General features: G+C 38.0%; 6 non-coding genes across 6 annotated transcripts; all 6 read left to right on the forward strand.

The window, feature by feature from the left end:
• Nucleotides 1–10,400: 10,400 nt before the first annotated feature.
• Nucleotides 10,401–10,557, forward strand: LOC142174195 (small nucleolar RNA snoR134). The gene has a single exon (XR_012703544.1). It is a non-coding gene; the product is annotated as a small nucleolar RNA snoR134 (small nucleolar RNA).
• A 128-nt stretch (nucleotides 10,558–10,685) lies between these two features.
• Nucleotides 10,686–10,774, forward strand: LOC142174190 (small nucleolar RNA U36a). The gene has a single exon (XR_012703537.1). It is a non-coding gene; the product is annotated as a small nucleolar RNA U36a (small nucleolar RNA).
• A 109-nt stretch (nucleotides 10,775–10,883) lies between these two features.
• Nucleotides 10,884–10,978, forward strand: LOC142174143 (small nucleolar RNA Z223). The gene has a single exon (XR_012703475.1). It is a non-coding gene; the product is annotated as a small nucleolar RNA Z223 (small nucleolar RNA).
• Nucleotides 10,979–11,210: 232 nt separating this feature from the next.
• LOC142174145 (small nucleolar RNA Z278) lies at nucleotides 11,211–11,328 on the forward strand. Its single transcript, XR_012703480.1, has one exon. It is a non-coding gene; the product is annotated as a small nucleolar RNA Z278 (small nucleolar RNA).
• A 107-nt stretch (nucleotides 11,329–11,435) lies between these two features.
• On the forward strand, nucleotides 11,436–11,544 carry LOC142174169 (small nucleolar RNA snoR97). The gene has a single exon (XR_012703516.1). It is a non-coding gene; the product is annotated as a small nucleolar RNA snoR97 (small nucleolar RNA).
• Nucleotides 11,545–11,657: 113 nt separating this feature from the next.
• Nucleotides 11,658–11,768, forward strand: LOC142174173 (small nucleolar RNA snoR97). Its single transcript, XR_012703520.1, has one exon. It is a non-coding gene; the product is annotated as a small nucleolar RNA snoR97 (small nucleolar RNA).
• The last annotated feature ends 14,744 nt before the right edge of the window (nucleotides 11,769–26,512 follow it).

Genomic DNA, 26,512 nt, shown 5'->3' on the forward strand with positions numbered 1-26,512 from the left:
ATAACCTTGTTTCCCCATTGATTTTCTCACCTAGATTGTATGTGTTTAAGGTGGAATTTGGGAGTTGGAGGCTAGGAATTTGGAGAGTTAAATATGGGGATTTGGATGGTGTCTTGGTGTCGGATTTTGGTAATTTTGGTATGGGTGAACTCGATATTGAATGGGTGTTCGTATTTTGTGAGTTTTACCCGATTCCGAGACGTGGGCCCAGTTCGACTTTTTGGGGCGATTTTTTGATTCTTTGCTAAAGTCATAGATTTTTTATTTAAATTAGTTTCTTGTAGTTGTATTCATGATATGTAATTGCTTTTGGCTAGATTTGGGCCATTCGGAGTTGGAAAATCGAGGGAAAGACATCCTTATCGATTGATTGAGCGAGATTAGAGGTAAGTGACTTGTCTAACCTTGTGTGGGGGAAATGTTCTTATGATTTGGTACTGTTGTAACAATTGCGATATGTGAGCGCCGTGTACGCGAGGTGACGAGTGCGTACACGGGACAATTGTGGAAATTTTGGTTCTTGCTGAGTTGTGTTCTATTAAATTCCTAAACTGAGTTGCCTTAGCATATGTAGTGATCATGTTTAGCCTAGTATAACATGTATACGTGCCTTAACTCTTACTTGCAATTTATGCAACATACTTAGTTGAATTACCTGCTTCTCTTGATTTGAATTAAATCCTTAACTGTAAGATTTCTTGCTGTAAATTCGGCGTCCTTCGCCCCTGTACTGCATATTTACTTTGGGACTACGAGGAGTTTACTCTGGAGATCCCCCTGTCTTGCATATTTACTTTGAGACTACGAGGCGGTACCTCGGGAGATCCCCCTGTCGTGTATATTTATATTTGAAACTACGAGGCGGTACCTCGGGAGATCCTCCTGTTGTGCATATTTACATTTGGGACTACAAGGCAGTACCTCAAGAGCGCCCACGTTGTTTACCTCTATTTGTTGTGCTGTTATTTTCTGAAACTTTTCGTTGTTTAAATTCTCAGTCATTTCAAAATATTATTATATCTTCTGTCTTGCTTATCTTTTAAACCAGTAGGGCCCTAACCTGACCTCGCCATTACTCTACCGAGGTTAGGCTTGGAACTTACTGGGTACCGTTGTGGTGTACTCATACTATACTTCTACATATCTTTTTGTGCAGATCCAGGTTCTTCCCACCATACCAGATACCAGTGAGTTGGACCGCGCGTGGAGACTTCAAGGTATATCTGCCAGCGTCCGCAGATCTCGGAATCCCTCTCTACCCTTATTATGTTATTTCCCTTATTCGCTTTAGACTTGATGTATATAGACACTTTAGTTTTTTTTTTCTTAGAAACTTGTGACTTATTTCTATCGGATTTTGGGAGTTGTAATTATTAAATCACAGTTTTTATTTATATATCATGTGTTGAGATTGAAGTTCAGTTTATAATTCAGTTATTCCGCAAATTGTTAGGCTTAACTAGTCTTAGAGACTAAGTGCCATCACGACATCCTACGGATGAAAATTGGGGTCGTGACAATAACTCACCCTTTCTTCAGTTGACGGTTGAGAATTCTTCTACTTAATTGGGTCAAAATATTGATATATAGATTTTGCCTCGAAAAATAAGGCTAAAACGTTATATCTTATTTTAAAGACATCATATCTTGATTTTTAAGACTTGTTTCTAGTTGCATAATATTGCTTTTATAGTTGCAACATTAGTTAAGTTAAGTATCCAATATTGTGAGATTTAATTTCGAATTATTCTTTTATGCTTCCTACCTTGTGGTCACTATTTTTAATTGGTGTTTGTATTGTGATGATTTCAAGGATCTCATTGCCATGTGACCTCAAATTTTGGAGGGACTCTTCCTAGATCTGATAGTAAAATACTCTTCAAAAATCCCGCATTTTAGTCATATTTTGTACTCCAATTACTGTATTTTACTTGTGTTTGAGCTTAAATGTTAGTGTATAGCACTTATTATGTGTTTTATGCCTTGCAAGAAGTGATTCCGAGTTAAAAAGATAATCAGGAGTTAAATCGAACAAGTTAGAGCTTTGAAGTATGAGTAAAAGCCCAAGAAATTAAGCTAGGATCGTATTCGGGGTTGGCAGCCAAGTCTGGATATAAAAAATGGACGAAAATAATTTACTATATGAAACTTGTGCAGTCACGCAGCATGATGCTTAGGCTAAGTTCTTGACTCATGGATAGGTACCTTAAGTTGTTTGATTGTGACTTTGCTTAACTGCTTTGACTAGAGAGTCACGATAGATCCGGTCCTAAGTGAGTTATGTGCCATGTGTGTGCGGAGATTTTGTTGATATTATGTGCAGGTCAGTTGATGTCTAGAACTTGCCCCGTGTGTTTGCAAAGCGAAATAGCAGTCTTGTTCAGTCTAGGAAGTGATTTAGGCATTTCTTTGTTGAGCCAATTAGATGCTTTTACTCACCTAATTATTGGATATCTTAGTTAGCCCCCTTGAGCTTGTCTTCCTATTTCTTTGGCAACCACACTACAAGCTTGATCCATTTGTTTGAATTGTCTATCTGTTTGAATCCCGTATTTTAGTCATATTTTGCACTCCAATTACTGCATTTTACTTATGTTTTAGCTTAAATGTTAGTGTATAACACTTATTATGTATTTTATGCCTTGCAAAAAATGATTTTGAGTTAAAATATAATCAGGAGCTAAAGCGAACAAGTTGGAATTTTGAAGTTTGAGTAAAAGCCATAGGGATTAAACTAGGATCGCATTCGGGGGTCGGGAGCTAATTTTGGATATAAAAAATGGACAAAAATAATTTACTCTGTGAAACTTGCACAGTCGCGCCGTATAGGGCGGCACGACAGTGCTTTTGTGCTGCTGTCCGTCAGGAGTTGCTCTCTGAACTTTCCCACTAGCGCCCCGCATGGGGCGACGCGCTTCTGTGATTTTCTCAGAGTACTTTCTTGTTTCGGTTTGGAAAAGGTAGTTTCGCCCGGGGCCACTACTATATGGTATAAATACACCAAAAAGACTTTTTTGAAGGGACTTTTAACCTTGGAAGCTTTGGAAGAGCATTGGAGGCTACAATACATGGGATTTCATCATCTTTCCATCAATTCAATACGGGAGTTTGGATTGTAATGTTAGATTGATGCTTTCTTATTCTTTAACTCTTTTTGTGATGACTTCCTCCATAATTATGGAGTAGTTTACCTTAGGGTTTGAAGTGATTTGGTGACTTGGTTGTTATTTATGGATTTGATTACTGCTTAATTGCTTGAATTCCTTGGAAGAGCTTTACCTCTAGTTGTGATTTTATTCAATATCTTGTTTAATCGGAAGAGGAGCATAATATTATATATTATTGCAACGCATGCTTTAATTTAATTTGGTACTTCTATAAAGTAATCGAAAGAGCTTTGTGATCTACCTCTTAAATTAAGATTGAGAAATATTCGAGAGAAGTTTCTCTTAGACCATTCTTACCAATATATTCTTGCAAGCTTCACCGCACTTCACATTAGTTTATTTGAAAGATTTAGATTTAATCGAGAGAGGAGTCTGAACTTGAAGTATAAACTAACCACCTATTGAATTCGTGAGAATCGATAGAACCTCAATAGTAAAATATAACAGTACCATATCCAGAATAACAACCTTGCACCTATCACGTCAAAACCCTTGTTCCTCACATTGATAAGAAATCGACTTTGCTAATCTCTGATTTGTTGCAGTCAATTATCAATTGCTTTACTTTAGTAGTTAATCGTTGTTTATAATCATTACAAATCAAGTTTTGATCATCTTGAATAGCGTTAAGCTAGAAATTACTTGAGCATTGATTAAATCCAATCCCTGTGTAGACGATAATTAAACTATACTATCTTTGGCTAGCGAGCATTAATTTCGTGTTGTGTTTTGCGCTCGTCAACTAACAACTACGATTAATAAACTTAACTAATATTAAAACTAAGTGGACTTGATCACAAAGAACGAGAGAGTTGAACTAAATTGGTTGCTATCAATATGAGAAATAAGGGTCATGACATGATAGGTGTAAGATAGTTATTCGAGATTTAACTCAATTTAAATTCACTTCTAATATTCTAATGATACTCACGAATTCATTTGATTATTAGCTTAACCGTAAGGTCAAGATTCCTCTCTCAATTAAATCTGAATTCTACAAGATAAACTAATATGAAGCACGTGAAGATATGCAAAAACACATTAATGGACTAGTTTTCAGGAAAACATCCCTCGAATATTCTCCTAACTTAGTTTAATCCACAAGTCAAAAAGCTCTCTCGATTACTTAGAAGAATCACTAAATTAAACGAAACAAAATAATGCAAAGATAATCAACAAAAATATTCCTCTTTCGATTAAATAAATTGGTGAATAAAGTTGCAAAATAAATCAAAGCTCCATAAACGTAATCACATAAATAAACTAGAGTTAAATCCAAAAATATCAATCAAAATACCATATCCGTCAAAACCCTAGGGAATAAATACTCCATAGATATGAAGAAATTCATCACAATTAAGTTTAAGAACATAGAAAATATCAAAGATAACTTTACGATACAAACTCCCATTTTGCATAAATTGTTAGCAAGAGAATAATGAAATATTGTATCTTTAAGCCGTGGTAGCTCTCCAAAACTCTCCTAGATCGAATCCCTCTTCAAAATCGTGCTAGACTGAAATACCCTCTCTAAGCCGAAATAGGATTAATTGGGCAAAATATTGCTTAGGCGCGTTGGCGCCGCATTAGTGGGATTTTTTAGAGACTTTCAATTTTACGGCCTGATGAACAAAATTGGCCAAAAACCTTGTCCCCACGTAGGTAGACTTGCCAATTAAATGTGAACTCTTTTCTGCAAAACATTTGCATGCCAAATTATGACGTTGTATAGGGTAAAATATGTTATGTTATGTGGCCGTCCAAAAGAGGGACACGTGGGACCTAAGACGGGGGATAGCTAAAACCAAAGGCAATTGTCCCGTTTGTCACCGAAAAGAATAACGCTCATAAAGATGCAATAAATATCCTCCGCCCGGTAGCATTTAATAGAGAATATTCCACAACATTTAGTGTGTTGCCCGTTACAAAGAATTTATGATCACCGTTACACCTTCTTTAATGGCCCTCATAATTGACATTAAAGAAGGGCATGATCCTAGGACCTTGTTCCCTAGGTGCAGCTATAAATAATGATCTTTGTTATCATTGTAAAGGACATGATTTTCATGGCAAACTTATGCTATAATCAATAAAAAGTTTTATACAATTTTACTTTCTTGTTCCTTGGTTTCATCATTATTGTACCCGGAAGCTCTGCTCCCAAACCATTGTTCTTCGTGATTTTATCATCATTTCAAGACTAAGTATTGTGCATTTGTTTAATTATTTTATTATTTCAGGATCAAATTAATTTACTTGTCTAAAAATCACGTATAAATTTAACTGTACCGTTTTACGGGTAAATAGTTTGGCGGTGGGGACTAGACAACCGTGTAATTAAGTTGATCCTTACTTTTTTTACTAATGTGTTTTGGCTATTTATCTTAGCAAGAAATCATAAGAAATGGCAGATAATGGTGTTAACAACATACATAATCCTGAGGTTCAAGGAGAATAACCTCATCTCGAGGATTCAGTCAGTGACACCCACAATGAGGGATGCGATGCCGCACCGGTCCACGACAGACGGTACCCACGACATGTTCGGGAGGCAACTCCCGATGATGTTGAAGAGGAGCATGTTGTTGATGCGGTAAGGGTCATACAAAAACAACAAGAGATCATCCTAGGTCACCTCACGCGGCAGGATAAGGTTATGATGGAATTGAAACAGGCACTATCGGGGGCTTCAAATAACGTGAATAGACGAGGTCCGGTTCCTCCCGGTGCTCCCGTGAATCAAACAACGCAGAGGGTCGATAACAACACCCCGAGGGGCAAAGTTGGCTTCAATGGGGCTGGGGGGAGCGGATCCGGGCCCAATAACGAAAATGATCCCTTCAAGAATAACCTCTTACGGTTTATGAAGGAAGTGAACGCCCGCATGGACCAAATCCCGGGAGCACCATCATTGCTGAAAGGTCAGGACTCAAAGAAGTATACTTCAGACCGTTAGGAGCATATTACCACCTGGCGGTGAAGATGAATGATTTAGCTCCTCACGAGATTGAATCTATTTTACTGAAGAAATTTGGAGAGACTCTCACGAGGGGAGCCTAACGTGGTATTCGTTGTTACCAAAGCATTCCATAGATTCCTTTGAGATGCTCGCGAATTCTTTTATTAAGGCTCACGCCGAGGCCAGAAAAGTGCAGTCCCGAAAGGCTGACATATTCAGAATTGCACAAGGAGAATCCGAGTTGCTGCGAGAGTTCATTACCCTATTCCAAAATGAGAGAATGTCACTCTCGGTTGTTCCGGATGAATGGACGGCCGAAGTACTCACCAAGGGTCTGAATCCGAGAAGTTTAGACTTTAGATGCTTCCCGAAAATTGAAGGAAAGCTTGCTTGAATTTCAAGCAACAACTTGGGCGGATGTCCATAATCGGTACGAGTCAAAGATAAGGATCGAAGATGATCAAGTTGGCTACTCGTCGTCGCCAAAAGGACGGGAGAAGAACAAATAAAAATAAAAAGATGATTTTGACATGGACAGACGGTCTTCGAGGGGACGATTTTGCCCTACAAACGAGACCGAAGTCCGTGGCAGAGGCTTCCGGTTAGGAGACAGGTTCGCCACTGACAGAAGGACTGATCGCGGTCGCAACAATAGATCATTGAAGGACAAAGAAGCATCAGGTACGCGAGATCCTTCCTACCCCAGGTTATCATAATACAATTTCAACGTCAGTGTAGTAGAGTTGGTGTCATCCAAGAGAAACATCAAAGAAACACGATCCCCGAAGCCGATGAGATCTGATCCTGGCCAGAGGAATCTCAACTTGTGGTGTGAATACCACGGGACGAATGGCCACCGGACTGGGGACTGCCGACATCTCTAGGAAGAAGTGGCGATATTATTGAAGAATGGGCACCTCAGAGAATTCATAAGTGACCGGGCCAAGAACAACTATGGTCGCAACCGAGATAACGCGAAACCCTCAAAAGTAGGAGAAGATCATCCGCGCCAGACGATCAACATGATCTTCGGGGTGAATGAAATCAACGGGGTCACCTTATCGGCAACAAAAAAGATGAAAGTATCGATAACCCATAGTAAGAGACTCAAGGAAGTTGCTGAAGACGACATCACTTTCACGGAGGAAGACGCAGATGGATTATTGCTACCGCACAACGACGCATTGGTAATTTCTTTAAATGTGTTAGATTTAAAAATTAAACGTATTCAAATGAATCCAGGAAGTTTGGCCAATATCATACAATGGAGAGTATTAGAGCAATCTAAACTCACCGGAAGCATAATTCCGTCCGCAAAACTCCTCGCCGGATTCAACATTGCGAGCGTGACAACCCGAGGAGAGTTTTTGTTGCCCACGAACGCTGAAGGGGTGATGAAAATGACTCTTTTTGAAGTGGTGGATAGTGACAAGGGATATAATATTATTCTGGGAAGATCGTGGTTGCACGATATGAGAGTTGTACCGTCAACATATCATCAACTGCTGAAATGCCCAACGCCCGAAGGAATTAAACAGATAAGGGGCGATCAACTGGCGACGAGGGAAATGAATGCGATTTCGATCTCCAGTAGTAAAGGTAAGGAACATGCGGCATAGCAACTACAGGAATCGGCGCCCGCTCCCGAATCAAATAAAGTTAGCCCGGAGGTAGAGGCGTCAGAATCTTATCAGGTGCCAAGGTATTTTCAAGCACCAGAAGAGACGAATGCAACAAAATTCACAGCGGAAGAGCTCGAGCAAGTTGCATTGTTTGAAGAGTTCTTATAAAGGAAATTCCACTTAGGGATAGGACTGCAGCCCGAGCTCAGGTCTAGCTTTATTGAATTTCTTAAATTTAATGCCGATTGTTTTGCTTGGTCGCATGCGGACATAAAAAATCCAAATCCATGCTATAATATATTAATAGCTTTATTGTCATTTTGTTAGATTTTTTCGTTATTGTTATGTCATACTTTATTTCAAGAACTTGTATGATGGATATTAGTAAATGAAGAAAGGCATGAGAAAAATGTCAAAAAAAACTAAAAGTGAAAATACCATTTTTAAAAGAAAAAATCGACTTAGGCTGAATTATGGACACTGAGATATATTTGAAGTGGGTGTAAGTTTTTCTTTTACAAACCACCTGAAATTTGTGGGTCGGATTGGAAATTTGAAATTCACAACTTGCAAATTATTAAGGATTTGCACCTTTGACTTTCATTGAGACCACTCTTTAAATTACATCTTCATTAGTCTAATAAGCTAAATTTTAAAAAATAGTTGGATGAATTTAACCATAAAAATTTAATCATAAGTTAATGCTTAAATTTTGGTGGGCAAAGTTATTCTATATTTATATCTGCAAAAGATAATAGATATTCGATAGAATAGATAGGGTGCACAAGCTAACCGAATACCACCGTCACAAAAAAAAAGTTAACTCATGACTTAATAGGAGGCGAAATTTAAATAGTAGCTTTAAAGAATAAATCATGATGGATGGACATTTTTAAGACCACCGTTTCAATTTTGACATGGTTAAGCAAAATCTTGAAAAAAATAGCATACAACCAAAATTTTGGTAAGTGCTCGTGGGGATCGCACTTAATAGAGATCTTAATTTTAATCATTCAGATCTCAGACATTAAGTGCGTTTGTTTTTAAAGCCTGAATCTTAATTATTCAAATCTTAATAATTAAGTGTGTTTGTTTTTTAGCTTTACAACCACTTAATGAGTCTGAATGAGTCTATATAATTAAGATCTATAACATAGACTTAAAAATAAGATACTATCATCTATATTTATTATTAACTACCACCATACCACCCACCACTGCCATACTCACCCACCACCATCATCATCCTCAATCATAGCCGCCACTATTATCTACTACCATCACCCGCCATCCCCACCACTCTCACCACCATCATTCTCAACCACAACCAATACTCTTCCACCTCAACTACCACAACTATCCACCCCATCACCATCAATAACTATAGCTGGCACTGTCCATCATTATAAACTACCACCACCTTCCTCAATAACAACTATCACCACCCATCATTATTAACTATCACCACCCATCACCACCATCCTCAATAATAATCGCCATCACTGCAAATGACCACTAGCTACTACCCTGAACCACCACCGTTAACCAAAATTATCACCAACCACCGTCTCTAGTCGGTATTCACAAGCACCATCGTTAGCAGTCACCACCAGCAACTACTATATTTTAAAACACTATAGATTTTATTAATAGAATATTATATTAATTAGTATTTCATTTGAATTTTATGTTTATTAACTTTTAAATAAAGATAAATTTTATACATTCAGATGTTAAAAATCAAACTGTCTTAATTATTTAGTATTCAGATCTTCATACACATCTTAATATTCAGATGTGTATTCAGATTCAAATATCTTAATCTTAATACACATTTTGATATTCAGATATGTATTCAGATTTAGACGTATTAATCTTTAAAAATAAATAAATGAGGCCTTAGTAGACAATTATGGTGATGTCAAGTCTTTCGGCCGCAATACTGAATAATCCTAACAATTCGTTAGGTTTTGTGGCAGTGATCATCATATGAAAAATTCGATACTCCTGTTTCAAATTGGATGAGATGCTTTTTTTTAATCTGTTTCAAAATAAATTACACATTTATAAATTTAAAAATAATTTAATTTTAAACTCTTCATTTTACTCATTTTACCCTTAATAAGAAGTTTTTATAACCACACAAATGTCATGATCGCACAAAGCTTTTACCCCTTAAACTTTTAAGACCACAAATTTTAAAAGTTTTTTTCTTTTTTATTAAATTCCGTAATGAGTCAAACTAACACATCTAAATTAAAACAGAGAGAATTGTAATTTTCAGGAGCGTTTTCCAAAATTTTAATTGGAGGTTATTTTCCCAATATTATTCTTGTCGTGTCAAAATTTAAACGGCGGCACATCATAATCCTATTTGGTCAAATTACCCACTTTCAAATTTTAAGAAAAGTTATCCGTAACGCGTACTGGGCCTTCACCTCTCCGATCCAGATCCAGAATGGGAAAATAATTAGGGTTTTAGAGGCGCCGCTTCTGCTATAAAAGCCAAAACACTCAGCCTTATCAATATATGCTTCTTAACATAGCTCATCTCTGTTTCAATGGAGTTCGAATAATTTTCCTTTTTTTCTCCATCTTTACACATGAATTTTTCTTCTTATATTTCTCATTCTATTTAAGCAGAAAATATAGTTGCACGTAGCCTCCCGGGCTCATCTGAGTTTATTAAAATAGTGAAGTTAGAAGCCCCAAAGCTCGTGCTAAACTTACCCGCCGCTAAGTGTTGCAGTTTAGCTCCTTTGTACCTTTTTTATCATGGCTAATCTGTGTCAAATCAACGGCTACATCCCTTCCAAAAGTTTTCGATCTATTTTTTTTGTCTTGAATTATTATATGCCTCTGCTTACGTTTAGCTTCTTTTATTTTGGTTGAATTTTTATATTTTAATTATAATATATATATTTCATGCCTTAAGTTTGGCGATGATTAAAACGGATTTATCCGCGCTTCTGAGAGCAATCGGTGAAGCATAACAAAAAATTGGTTGAATTTCTTAATATGAGCCAAATTAATTCCCTTTTTACAAATTATTACTTGCCTATTGTTTTAAACATATCTTTTCATAATTATAAAATCAGCATCTGTACAGTTTTAGATCTTTTTTATTTTTACGTGTTTTGGCAGTGATGATATAAAATACAGCTTTAATGCCAGTTCTGCTTCTGATATACTGTGATTGATAGAGCTGCTTATATCCCTGAGTCTCTTAATTTTGTAAAGTAATTTTTTTATTTTATAAGTAAATCGATGAGGAGATCTGAAATTGCTGGATAGTATTTGAAAATGTAGTTAGCCTTGAGACCCTGTTTCAGGGAGAACCCCTTGAGGCTACTACAATTATCATGAAATTATTAAATTTCTCTGAGATTATGTTATTATTTCTTTTTATATACCATTATCTCTTGTTTGTAAAAACGAACCAATTTGTTCTGTAATTTTGCAGCCGATGATGTTTCAATCCAACTATGAGATGTAGTGAAGCCAAGGTCCCTGCTTTTTGCAGGGTGAACCTCCTTGGTTTTGCTACATTGCACATGATTAATACGAATTACACTGAGGCTTTAATTTAATTATTTTCATTTTGTTTGTTCTTTTATTTATTATGTATCTAAAGCCATTTATACGTATTTAATGAAGTGATTGAGTTTAACTATACTCTTGCTCTTGAACATATAGTGGGGTTAGTGTCTGAAATAACTCATAAAGTTGGTGCTGTTTATCAGCTTCTTCTCTTGAATATTCAACGAGATTGGGGTTAAATCACATCACTACATATTTATCTGGTATACAAGAATACTTTTAATTGTATTAATTGTTTTTTGAAATTTGCCAGTGCAATCCACTACTATCTAGGTTCTTGAATTGAGTTTATCGAACTATATATCACCTTGCCTATTGATGGTAGTGAGTGTAAATGAAAACTCATAAAGTAGGTGCAGTCCATCACCTCCTATCTTGAATATTTCACTGAGATTGGAGTTAAATATCAGCACTACATATATTAATGTTAGATAACTTTATCTTACATTTATTTATTTAACTTTATAAGAACCACTTTAGTGAAAATTCATTTTCTTGAACCCGGTGTTAAATGAATTACTACAATCTTTAATAACTTTAAGGCAATTATGCATCTAGTTGATTTAGAGTGAAGCTGTGTAACCAATTTCTATTAGAAATAGTGTCACACTATGGCAAGACAGAACACTTTCTTGCTGTTTGAACTGAACGCTTCCAATTCTAATTATAAGATCGACTAAAAACCTTTTTCTCTCGTAAAGTTATTGCAAGGTTTTTATTCCAGGTTGTAGCTGTACCTCCATATGTAAATAAATAGCCTGTTTTAGATCGGACTATCCTATATCTATAGTTCATCGAAGATATCTAAATATATGCTTAACATCATTTCAATGTCTTTCTAGTTGGGGAAGGACCGAATCTTGCTAATAAGCTTACTGCAAAAGTAATATCTGGTCTGAAATTATTGGCAAGATACATCAGTGCATTCTTTAGGGATTTTTATTAAAATTTCATTGTCCAACGAGCCATATAAGTAGGATGTGACAATATTTATTAATTGCATATCAAGCTTTTCATGGGCTGCCAAATTTATTCATCTATCATACGAGAATATATTTCCATATAATCAATACCAAGCCTTATATCTTACGACTTCACCTTTCTTTATCTATATTATTCGACAAATTTTGGCTCAAGATCCTCATCTTGTTGTATCACTTCAACTGCAACATTATATGCAAAACTATTGTCAACACCAATATTATTTCGGTTCCCTTTTTTTCCTGTAGAGACATAACTTATTGAGATTTTTTTATTTTCATCATTTTCAAGTACTTGAACCTCCCGTGAGGTGCATAGGCCTTAAATGATCTGTAAAATCATAAAATACTTGAATGGTCCACATGGAGGGTGTATAGACCTTAATAGATAGGCCAACATTAAAGAAATACAGGGGATTCAATCCCAACTTTAACTGTTGATGGTTTAATAACCAATTTTCCTTGAGAACAAGCAACACAAGAGAATTCCTTAAATTGAAGAATCTTCTTGTTCTTCAATGTGTGCCCATTTGAATTCTCTATTATTCTGCGCATCATGTTAGAACCGGGATGGCCTAACCTTTTATTTACTATGGCATGTGATTTAACCACACTAATGTTTGTGTGGTACAATTCAGAAGAAAATGCGGGTAATTTTTCATGCACACATTTTTTTTTTGCTTTTATTATACTAATATAAAGGTATTCAACTTTTTATTCATTAGAGGTCTCAACATGGTAGCCATTTTGGCGATTAGCTTTGAAACTAAATAGGTTTCTTTGAGACTTACTATAATACAATGCATTATTAATAGTCAATATTGTTTCTCCAGGTAGTAATAAGGCCGCTTTTCTAGAGCTCTCAATTAATTTTGTACTACTAGATATTGTATTAACATAGGCCTTTTTCATAACCAAATAAGAGAAAAATTTCTTCTCTTAATATTGTGTGAGTTGTAGCACTGTCCAAAAGGCATAATCTTCATTATTCATCTTGGATCCAATTGAAGACTAGAGAATTTTATTTTCTTCCTAAAAAATAAAAGTACACCATGAAAAATACGAAAAAACTAACAACACCGAGCGAGCGGCAGGAATTAGAATCAACCTATATAACATCTGTTCCCATGTGGTCTGCATTCTAGAAGCAAAGCTTCCCGGTTGCTTGCCTCATTGAGTGAAAATTCTTTTCATGATCTCCATCTCTTTCCCACCAGCTCGTTCTTTACTAGGCATCTGGGGGAACCCGCAGTGTTAATTAACTCAACGCAACATAAGACAACTCAAGTACTACTTGTAAATAAAGACAACTTTAGAACGAGACACAAAAAATACTGAAAATAAAAATAACAACATCGAGGTTTTCATCGAGGCCTTCAAAATCATCGAGGTTTTCAACTTCCAAATGAGTAAGATCATCGAGGCCTTCAAAATCATCATCATTCAAAATTTGCCTCGCATTATCATCATTTTTATTTGAAGGTCCTGCCTCAAAATCATTTTTAAAGGTCAAGTGAGACTCCACTGGAGCATTAGCAGAAGATGCTCCAACGTCATTTCCCTTTTTGTTTTGATGAAGTTTTGATAAAGCTTGACAAAATGCTCAGATGCACGACATTCAATTTTCCAATGGCCTTTCATGCCACAGCACTGGCAGTTACCGTTTTTGCCTCTTGAAGGATTGTTTTGAGAACCCATATTATTCTCTCGTTTGCCATGACCACCACGATGACGATTATTATATCATCTCTTGCCATTACCATGCCTACGTACATTCATATGGCCATGATAATTATTCTGTTTTTTTCTAGACTTATCACGTCTCGCTACCATATTCGCTTAAGGAATCGGAGTTGACCCTGTGGGATAGGCTTCATGATTTTTCAGCAAAATGGTATTATGTTGCTCAGCCACCATTAAGACTGGCAAGTGGGCCGGTCCAGGATCGGGACCGGCCTAGGACCGCGACCCATGTGGGTAGTGGACCTAAACGGACTGAACCGTTTAAGACCGGGATCGGGGGAGGTGTGCCTAGCAAGTGGGCTGGTCCTTATCTTGAGGCCCGCGAGATCGGACCGTTTGAGACCGGGACCGGACCGGTCCTAGCGGGCCTAAACGGTCCCAACGGCCATAATTTTTAAAAAAAAATCTGCCCGTTTGGGCATTTAAAATCTAGTCGTTTCCTCTGCCAAAATAGTCGTTGGCTATTTACAAAATAGCCATTTAATCTCCCCAACTTTGTTTTAACCCCAAACTTTTTATAATTAGACTTTTTTCCTATTTTCAACTATATATACCCCCTAATTCTTTTATTTTTCTCACAAAATTATCAATGTCTCTCTAATTTTCTTCTATAATTACTTACTTTATTGTTACAATTTGTGAAAAATTGCGAAGTTGGTGAATTGAAGTCTTCAAGTCTTCAATGATAATTAATTTTTACCAAGTTGTTCGTCAATTCAATAAACTCATTCCAATTCTTAAGTTTTAATATTATAGTTTTATTTATTTTATTTACTTTGTATTGCTTGATTAATTAAGATTGCTTATTCCTTAAAAAAATATTTAGTATAAATAAGAAAAAATCCAAGAGTGGTGAATCTAGTGGCCAATCTGTTCCTTCTCCACTTCCCCCGGCTCCCCGACCCAAACTTGTTACCCGTCCTATACCTTCTATTCTTGATAGCGATAATAGTTTATTACAATTTATCAAGAATTAATTTTACTATAATATTACACCCGGTGAACAATTAAACCATGAATATATGAATGCTTTTTATGGTAATCCAACTATTGATGAAAATAATGATGAAGAAATAGATTTTGATGAAACGCAACCGGATGACGATACACCCACTAGTCGTGCTCCTGAAGTTAACCCAACTAATAATAATCTAAATTATGCCCCGCCTGACCCTTATATTACTGCCCCTACTTTTTCTAGATAAACTTCTAAACGGACAGAAACATCTGTTGTTTGGCCATTTTTTACTCAACTAAGAGAAAAATATAGGGCTAAGTGTAAAACTTGTGACAAAGAGTTAGCTTTTAAATATATTGGAGGTCGGGGGAGGGGGGATGGGGGGTTGACTAGACACATATTGCTACACCCTCAAGATAAAGTTAGATATTTTCATATGAAAGCTTTGGCCGAGGGAACAAGTGTACCTAGTCAGGCTGACCTTAGTACCGGGTCAAATCAATTTCATCCGGGAATTAACACCGTTACCGATGGTGTTTTATATTATGATCCAAAAAAAGATCGGGAATAATTGACAAAAATGGTTACTGTTATGTGCTTTCCCTATAGTTTTCCTTCTAACCCTCACTTTGTGCATTATATTAGAAAATTTTTTAATCCTACTTATAAAGAATTTCCTCGCACAACCGTAAAGAGCGATATTTATAAATATAAATATGAATATGAATAATATTTGCGCTATTTATTTACTCATATAAATTTTCGTGTTGCTATTACAACTGATATTGGTAGAAGTGGTAATGAATGTGATTACCTTACTATTACCAGTCATTGGATTGATGAGGATTGGATAATGCAAAAGCGCATTATTGCTTATAGAATAATTAATTCACGTCATTAGAAAATATTTTAAAAGGTGCGATGAATTTGGCCTAAGAGAAATAAAGGTTCCTTAATCTTGTCCAACTAGATGGAATTACATGTATGAAAGTTTAGTTATTGCATATGAATATAGAAACCCCATAAACTCAATGTTTAATGCTCATGTAAGTGATGATGATGAGCACCTTACAAATGCGGATTGGGCTAATGTTAAAATGCTTGTAGATTTTTTAGAAAAATTTCATATTGCTACAAATGAATTTTTTGGGAAATATTATCATACTATTTCTAACTGTTTAGTTTATATTGCAGAATTTGCAAATTTGTTTGATCATTTTTCAGAGGGTGGAGAAATTTATCAACTTGCTATTGATTCTATGAGAAAAAATTAAAAAAATATTTTTTTCCTCTTTTTCCTATTTATGGTGTTGCTGCCTTGTTAAATCCTAATATGAAATTAGGAGGTCCTCAATTTTGGTATGAAACTGTTTATAATGGTTTAGCACTTGAAGATGAGGAGTTGTCTAAACTTCCGGACGTAATAGCCTCAATTAAAATAAATGTTCAAACTATTTATAATGCTTATCAAGTTGCATTAGATCATGCTAGACCAAATGTTCCAATTCCTTCTTCTTCTAGTTCTCAATCATCTAAAAGAACTGCGGGAGTAAGAGCACTTAGTGCTTGGGCGGGGTTGAGGGGTTCTCAAGGTTCTAGTACTAATGATTTTTCACAACTAAATGAGCTTGAAGTTTATTTTTCACAGGGAATTGAGAAAGTGAATCCCGACGGCTCCTTTAATATTTTGGAATGGTGGAAGAACAAAGAAAAATACTTTCCGATTCTTTCAAGGATGGCCCGAGATATTTTAACTATTCAACCTTCAACAGTGGCATCAGAGAGCGCTTTCAGTCAAGCAAGACTTCAACTCGCTGATTATAGAGCGTCTATGAGGGAGAGCTTGGAAAAATCAGTACTTTTCAGTGATTGGATCCATTCGGAAAGAAGAAATTTTGGACTTGCTGAATCACAACGAGAGGTAGACGAAGCTTACGAAGAAATGCTAGCTGAACTTGCGGAGGATGCTGCTTCGCCCGGAAGCGGTGATGACCAAGCTTCTTTTCTGCCACCACCAACGAAAATTCCTCCGAACCTTGAAGGATTTATGAAATTTGTAAGAGATACCATGTAACTTGTATGAACAAAAATTAATATGTAACTTGTATTTTGGCACATCTTGATTAGTTTCTTTTTCTTCTCAATGGTGGTATTAGCACCTTGTTCTGCTCATTCCATAGGGGGGAGGAAGACTAAGAAAGATATTGCCATATTTTTTAATGTTATAATAAAATTATAACGCATTGCTTTGCATATCTCTTTATAATAATTTTGTCTTTAAATTTGAATTAAAAAATTTAGGTTACAATTCTATAATATAATTTACAAGGAATTGCCTTAGATATTTTTATTACCATTTTTTCCTCCAACTTCTATAAAAAAAATTTAAAAAATAAAAAGTATCCGTTGGGCCCACTTAGGCCCGGGACCGGCCCACTTAGACGAGGACTATTAGTTTGTGGGCCCGGTCCCGAGCCGGTTCCTACAAAAAGCCCATGAAGCCCGTTTAAGTTGGGACCAGGCCCACTTATGATCGGCCCCACGAAGCCCACTTAGGCTCGGGCCCGGCCCACATGCCAACCATAGCCACCATAAGGCATTAGATTATTTCAGAATACTTTTTTAAAACCCCTTTCACGGTATTGCTGCTATAATACCATATTTGAGGCATGAAAAGTCGTAAGAGTCTTTTCTAACAAATACTCATCATTCATAACATCCCCACATAATTTAAATTGGGAAGTTATTCGAAATACAACAGAGTTATACTCACTTACGGTCTTAAAATCTTGCAACCGTAAATGCATCCACTCATATCGAGCCCTTGGCAATACCGTAGCCTTAAGGTGATCATACCTTTCTTCAAGCCAGTCCACAATTCAAGTGGATCTCTCACTGTCAAATATTCAACCTTCATCCAAACGATGACGAAGGAAAATCATGGCCTTTACTTTGTCCTGGCTTGATGCCTCATTACCCTGAGTAATGGTGTCACCAAGTGTAACGAGCCGACTGGTTGTTTTGAGCTCTAGCGCATCGTAGGCAATTTGAGGTCTTGAGTAGCTTCAGTTCAGGTATTATGACTTGTACGTGTGGTCGGAATTAAATTTCAGGAATTTCGGAGTTGATTTGGAAAGAAATTTCTAAATTCGGAATCTTTAAGTTGGAAGAGTTGACCAAGATTTGACTTTTGCGAAAACGACCCCGGAATTGGGATTTGAAGGTTCAAATAGGTTTGTATGATGATTTTGGACTTGAGCGTATGTTCAGTTCGAGTATCGGGTGGTCCGGGAGCATTTCGACGCTTATTATGGAAGGTTGGCAATTTTAAAGTTCAAGGATTTCTTAAGTTTGATTTGAAGTGAATTTTGATGTTGTCGATGTCCGTTTGGGGTTCTGAGTCTTGGAATAGATTCGTATCGTGATTTTTGACTTGCACGTACAGTTTGGCGTCATTCCGGAACGTTTAAGTGCAATTAAGACGCGTTCAGTAAAGTTTAAAAGTTTGAAAGTTTAAAGAAGGGTTTCGATCGTCGATTCGTAGCTTTGATGTTGTTTGGCATAATTTGAGGCTTCGACTAAATTCGTATCATGCTTTTAGATGTGTTGGTATGGTTGGTTGGGGTCTTGGGGGCACCGGGCGCGAATCGGATTAGAATCTGATCGAATTTTGGACTTAAAGAATTTCTGAAGCTTAAGGCTTCTGGTGTAATCGCACATGCGAGACTTTGGCCGCAGGTGCGACCCCGCAGGTGTGGCGTTGTGGTCGCAGAAGCGACACTTGGACTGGATCTGGGATGGCCACAGATGCGAGGATATCTTTGCCTCTGCGAGCCCGCGGATGCTAAGAATGCTCCGCAGAAGCGGAATGCGAGTTGGGCAGCTGGAGTCGCAAAAGCGGAATGTCCCCGCATGTGCGAGTGCGCAGGAGTGAGTGCTGGATCGCATGAGTGAAATTTGGTCCGTAGAAGCAGATTTGCGTGGGCTTAGAGAGAACAACACATGTGATGTATTTTTCTGCAGGTGCAGCTAATGGTCCACTGGTGCAAAAGTCGTTGGGCAGTGGTACTTTTAAATTGAGGCTTAGCTCTCATTTCTCTCATTTATATCTTGGGAGGCCGAATTTGGGGAGCTATTTTGAGGAGGTTTTTCATCATGCAATACAAGGTAAGTAATTTCTCACTTGTTGTAAACTAAATATATGGTTTATACGTGGATTTAAGGAAGAAAATTTATGGAAATTGTGGGATTTCGGTAGGAAACCTAGAATTGATAATTTTGGATTTTGACCACGATTTTGGAAATGGAATTAGGAATACATTATATATTTGAGTTCGTAATGTTATGGGTAATGTTTATCTTCGAAAAGTTTTGGAATCTGGGCACGTGGGCCCGATGGTTGATTTTATTGACTTTTCGAGCGGAGTTGGGAATTGCTATAAATTAATTAATTATGATGTTGGAGTATATTTTTATTGGTTTATGATTGTTTAACTAGTTCGGATCGATGAGCATTTGGTTTGAGGTGTTAGGGAGGCGTTGGAGCCAGTTATGGAACTTCGAAGTGAGGTAAGTCTCCTGTCTAACCTTGTGAGGGAGAATGTACCCCCGTAGGTGTTATATTCTTATATGTTACATGTTGTGGGAGCTACGCACGTATGAGGTGACGAGTGTCCGTGCGCATGCTAGAACTCCCGATTATGTCCGGGTAAACTAGGATTCACGTCATGCTTTAATTGTACTAGTTGAGTTATCCTTGCCTGTTTAATTCCTTTATTTCGCGTTACGACTTGAGACTAGGCTTGCGTAGAGTGATAGACTCGATGTTGTAGAGATTTGACGAGCTACTTGATTAGCCGTGGAATAATTGTGCTTCCCTTATGAATTTTTCCCGCGTTGTGCGTTTTCATCGCAAAGCTTTCCCTAAAGTTTATAACTCACACGTTTATTCAAGAGTGGGGTTAAGGACCCGCTAAAGCTTCTTATTCTAATGGGATCGGGCCGTTTGCTTCGGCAGGGCATTGTAACACACTCTTATGGGATCAGATCGTTTGCCTCGGTAGTATCATATTCTTATTGGATCGGGTCGTTCGCCTCGGCAGTATGATAATACTACTCTTATGGGAGCGGGTCGTTCACCTCAGTAGTATAATAGATGCATCTATGGTTCGTGCCGTTCGACCCTCGACAATGTACACATTATTATGGGATCGGGCTGTTCGCCTCAGCATTTTTATAAATACTCTTATGGGATCGGGCCGTTCGCCTCGGAAATGTCGTGCGTAATATTGGACAAGAAGCCATCGTATCCGTGAGCTTTTCTTATTTGAGTTGTGATGATCTATCTGGCGGGGAACATTTTACATATATACTTCGGTTGAGGAGATGACCGATAACTGAGAGCTTGTATTTACTGTTCAGAGGAGGATCGTACCACGTACCTATATCTATTTACACTGTTCATTTACTTTTACCATGACTCATACTTGTTTACTTTCTATTTCACTTGATATATTAGACCAATAGTAAGTGTCGATGTCGACCCCTCGTCACTACTTCTCCAGGGTTAGGCTAGATACTTACTGAGTACGCATTGATTTACGTACTCATGCTACACTTCTACACTTATTGTGCAGGTATATATATATATATATTTCTTGTGGTCTTTTGGGCGTAGAGCACCAGTCCTACATTTTGTCTCTATGGACCGAGGAGAAAGGGGCTCAGCGGGAAGAGGGCTTGTTGTCTACTTCGCAAACCTTCACTGCCCCATTTTGTAACTTCCCTTCTTTCGTCCGTCCACGGGGCTGTAAAAAGAGAGAAAAGGGCGGCTATGTAGCTCTTCGGGGGTGCCCTTAGCATCGAGGAACATGTACTAGAGTGTATGTGCGACTCGTTTAGATTATGAGTTGGCAACAAAAGCAAGAAAATGACTTTTACAGTATCAATGATCGGTAACAGTGAATGGGATATGATGGAAGAAAGAACTCCATTCATTATTAAAAAAAACTCTATCATATCCCTCTATTGTGTATGAAGTTTATGGTTTCTGTTGGTGTAAATCCAATCACCTGAATTTAAGATGATAAGAATTTCTCCATTGGTAACAAATGGTTATCCATTTAGCGGAGGATATCTTATTTAAAAAGCATAAAACATAAAGATTAGGCAGGCTCCCACTCCGGCAAGAACAAACTAAGAGGGTAGCTATTGCAGGGACTTTATGGTGTGCTGCATTCCAGATTACGATCCGCAGCATACAGAGTTTCCATCAGAGTTACTTACCTTCTCATGTCTAACTTGTATTCTAGACATATGTTGTATTTTATTATATTTCTTAGTAGATGCTCATGCATTTGTGACACCAAATTTTGGGAGTTCCTAGTGGATGCTCATTATTGTAGTCACGTAATTATTATCATTATATATTGTAATTTATACTTTATATGGAAATTGGTAAATAAAAATCACAGGTGTTCTATGAGTATCAGGTTTCACTCTATTTATTTAATGGGATTTATGATTTTAAAGATAATGAAATAAGTAACTAAATTGGTTAATCATCGTTGGCTTGCCTGACGGTGGCGTTAGGCGCCATCACGGCCTATAGTGGATTTTGGGTCGTGACAGCTTGGTATCAGAGCTCTAGGTTCACTTGGGTCTCACGATTCATGAGTAAGTCTAGTAGACTCTTTTGGATCGGTACGAAGGCATCTATACTTATCTTCGAGAGGCTACATGGATGTTAGGAGAACTTTCCTTCTTGATTCCTCATCGTGAGATTTGATTCCATTAAAGCTTATGCTTTCATTTTCTTCCTACTCAATCTTAATTCTAAGTGGAGTGCTTGTTATCAATTTGGCATCAGAGAGTCGTAGTGGTACTGCAGATGTGGTGCAGGATATTTCTCCTTGAGTATTCGAGCGAGTTATTATCGTTTTCTTGTGGAAAGGGTTATGTTGTTTCAGCCTTGTGTCAGTATTTCCTATGGTTTCGAGGCTATGCACAAATTATTATGACACTCATGCGTTGTATCGCATAGTGATGGTGTAATAGTAGGGTGATTGTTTATGTATCGAGGCAGTGAATGAATCGAAAGGAGGATTTCTCAGTTCATGGTTTAGAGGTTCGACATTTAATTCCAGCGGAGGAAAGACAATTGGACTATGGATGTTCAGGCTTTGGTTGATGGAGTAACGAGACTTGATATTGTCGAGCATGGTGGAATTTTCATTTGTGGTGTGGTGTCGTCCTCGTTGTTGGAACGCATTAAGGCCTATGGGTGTTAGAGTCTCCTTTGATTTGCCTTCGGGGTAGGGTGTTGTGAAATAGAGCCTGAGAAGCAGTTATCAGAGATGGCAGTGTATAACGGTTTCAGAATCGAATCAATGTTTTTGATGTTGATCGCTTGAGAAAGATGATCTTCGATGAGGCTTAGAGTTGGTAGCAATTTATTAGATCAGGTGCTACAAAGATGGATTTTTCTTTGAGGCAGTATTTGGGCAGCGAAGGATGAGGAAGGACATGGTGGAAGGTGTCTCGCAGTCATTGAATTGCTAGCAGGTCAAGTATGAAAAGCAGAGGTCGAGAAGTTGCTTAAAGAAGATGGTTTAACCGAAGTGGGAGTGGCAGAGTAGCATATGGATTCTGTGGTAGGATAGCCACATGCCTTGAGAAAAGTTTAGAGCGATTTGGGGATCATGGTGGACAGTGACTAGGTCTACGGATTTTATTTGGAATGGTGGCTACTGTGCCGAGTAAGGTTGAATATGATGGAAAGAAGTTTGCTTGGAGTGTTTAGGGGTGTAAGAGCTTGATTATCGTTATGGGATACGACGTGACTTCGAGTTGGAATGTATTGTCGGACTTTCAGTTGATGTCAATGGGGAATGAACAGACTTGTACAGTTGGTGGACGAGCATGGGCTCCGGAGGGTTATTGATTTCATTGTAGTTGTACCCAGTGCAGCTTTGTTGGAGGATGTCCGTAAGGAATTCCACAGGTAGGCTATCTCCTGTGAGCAGGTTAGCGGTTGCGCGATTTTGATGAAGTTTCTACGAAGAGTTCTACTCACTACCCAGCAGGAGGTCGAATGAGCGATTGTGACTGACAATTCGGAATGTTCATGAAAAGTTTAACAAGAGATTATGAGGAATTTGGCGGGTTATCTGTGCGAGATCATGGTAATTGAGAAGGAGGAATCATTGTGGGTTCTACATTTATGTGATTGTAGCTTAAAGCTAAGTGGAGAGCCCACAGTCTACGATTGGATCGCGTGGCTGTCTGCTTGTGCGGCTTATGGTTATCGGTGCACTGGTGGATTAATTATTACTAAGAAAAGAAAACATCAGGAGTAATTCGAGCAAAGAACTTTGATGAATGTGTGTTATATTTTGCCTTATCGATTCATGTACAGGTTTCGGGAAGACTCAGAGTTTATGCTTCTTGTGGATGTGATGTACAAGGAAAATAATTTGTCCGATTGCTTCTTTGGGAGTGTTCATGTGCTGATAGCATACTAGAGTTTGGTATTATATTCGGGACCAAGTCAGAGTGGGTGACTCTTAACAGTGGTTCTAATGGGTTCATTATGTGGCTGAAGACCGAGATTTTTGCAGAAGAGTGTGAAGAATACTTGGGGAATTTTCTATGTTATTATCGGGTCTATGGGGCGGTATTAGAGAAATGGGAGAAACAATTTCGGATTCGCGGAAGGTCTTTCAGAATGGGTGTACCAGTTGGAGATGCTATTGTGCGCATAAGGACGACCCAACTCCATGCCAGGCCGAGATGGCGTCCAACCCGTTGCTGGACAAGCCAACAGTGAACAACTTAGTAATTTCCCATTTTCGTTTATTAAGAAATTCCAACATTTAGCTTTACTTACATTTAACGCATTTGATAAATAAAGGATTTTTAAGGCAAACAAATGGGAACATCCAAAACAGTTATAACTATTGAATTACAACCCATAAATCAAAGTCTACTAATACGTGCCAAGATATGGTGTCACAAGTATGTAAGCAAGTAGTAAAATATACAAAAGATGACTATCCTACTGTCTGAAACAGAATAGACAGATAAAAACAAAAGAGAAACTACGGAATGCTGCCAAACGGCTCAGAAGGGGCAGTTCACCATGAAGTCTCGGTCCAAGATCAGGTATGCGCGCCGGGCGGGTAACTAGAAGCACCAGCCTCAGATCATTTACAATTAAGTACAGAAGCGTAGTATGAGTACATAAACAATATGTACCCAGTAAGTATCCCGCCTAACGTCAAAGAAGTAGTGACGAGGGGTCGATTTGACACTTACTAGGCCAATAATAATGTAATAAAAGTTTTATGCTAAGCATGGATATCATAAATGGTACTATCAGTTCAACAACAGGAAGAGATAAGTCCTTCTTTCATAATTATAACTTAAATTTCAGTAATACCATTTAGCAACTTACGTTTCAAGGCATTTAAGCAGAATAAATCGTAGAAAATTTCCAAATAATTAGCATGCGCAATTATGCCGAGGTCGTACGGTCCGATCCAATAAAATATTTAAACTATGCACTGCCAGAGGGTAGAACGATGCAAACCGTAGATGCACCTATTTACTACCGAGGCGCTCGGCCCGATCCACAAATAACAATTTATTTTCAAGAAAACATAAGTTTCTCATTTACAGCCAAGTATCTCATACAAACCTTCAAGTAAGTGAGTTTAACCTTACATAATTCATTTATCAATTTCTATCATGACTAAGTGATTATATTAGCAAGTAAGGGTACAAATGATACGGGTCCTAGACCACCCGGACAATAGCATAATAGTAGCTACGTACGGACTCTCGTCACCTCGTATGTACGTAGCCCCCCACAATTAGGTACAAACATTTATTTAATTCACCTATGGGGTTAATTCCCTCTTACAAGGTTAGAAAGGAGACGTACCTCATCTCAAGGCCTACTTCCCAATTCAAGAATACGCTCAAACCTCCAAATTTGACGCCAAGCGACTCGAAGCTAGTCAAACATTACATAAACTAATCAATCCATGCTCAAAAGTTCATAATTCCACCATTTAAGTGATTACCCAACCTAAATTGCAAAATTCCTAAAATTTACCCCCGGACCTACGTGCCCGGATTCTGAAAATATTTAAAGAAATTTGTTACCCATAACCTTAGGAACATAAATATATGATTTTTACTAAATTCCATAACGAATTTCTTGGTTAAATCTCATTTTTATAAAAAACTTGGGTTTTCACCTAAACCCATGATATTCACTAATTTACATGTTATTACCTACCCATAAACTATGTATTTAACTTACATTGTGTAGAAATTACTTACCTCAGAGTGCCAAGTGAAATCCCCTCTCTAAGAGTTCCAAGAATCGCCCAACAATGGAAGAAATGAGCTAAAATAGCATAAGTCCCGTTTTGTAAAAGTTTCTGCCCAGGTCTACCAACTGAATTAAGAGGAGCAAGGGATAGACGAGGATAACGATTATGGAGTTCCCAGGTCCTTCATAGCCCCCGATGATTCCAACGCTACAAAATCAATGGTCGAGGAACTGGAGCAAGTCATCCTAAGTAAACACTTGCCCGATCGAAAGGTATACCTGGGCACAGGGTTAAACACTGAGCTCAGGGTAAAACTCACTCAATTTCATATAGCTAACAAAGATTGTTTTGCTTGGTCCAACATCGATATGACAGGGATACCGCCGGAAATAACCACTCACAAGGCAAACGAACCAGGCCTAGGAAAGTTTACCCATCGCGAACGCAACCGGAGCAACGTGAACGCGGAGGCTCGCTTGGCCTAACCTACGCGAACGCGAGGGCTTCTTCGTGAATGCGAAGAACGAACAACGACCACCAGCTAAGCCTCTTCTACGCGAACGCGGGCCAGTTCACGCGAACGCGAGGATAGAGGACCCAGACCTCCGCAAATGCGGTCCTGCGCACGAGAATGCAAAGGGCAAAAGCTGCCCAACCCACAACACCCCAAATCCTTCATCGCGAACGCGAGGGTCTGATCGCGTTCGCAAAGAAGGAAACCAGAAGCAGAAATCTGGCGTGTTTCAACTCAACTCCGGGCGGTCTGAAATGCACCCGAGCCCCTCGGGACCCCGTCAAACTAATCCAACAAGTCTATAAACATAATACGGATTTGCTCGAACTCTCGAAACGCGAAAAACAACAACAAAACCAAGAATCACACCTCAAAACCAAATTGAATCAAACTTTGAACTTCAAGTTTCTAAATCGCTCCGAACGCTTCGAGTAATACTTAGACTACTCGGATTGACACCAAAATTTTGCATGCAAGTCTTAAATGACATTACAGAACTATTACCGGTTTCGAAATTCCATTCGGACCTCGGTATCAACAAAACCTACTCCAAACCAAATTTAAAGAACTTCTAAAACCTTCAAGAACCAACTTTCACTATTAGGCGTCGAAACGCTCCCGGGTCACCC

Source organism: Nicotiana tabacum, chromosome 2 (genome assembly GCF_000715075.1).
Source record: "Nicotiana tabacum cultivar K326 chromosome 2, ASM71507v2, whole genome shotgun sequence".
NCBI lineage: Eukaryota > Viridiplantae > Streptophyta > Magnoliopsida > Solanales > Solanaceae > Nicotiana > Nicotiana tabacum.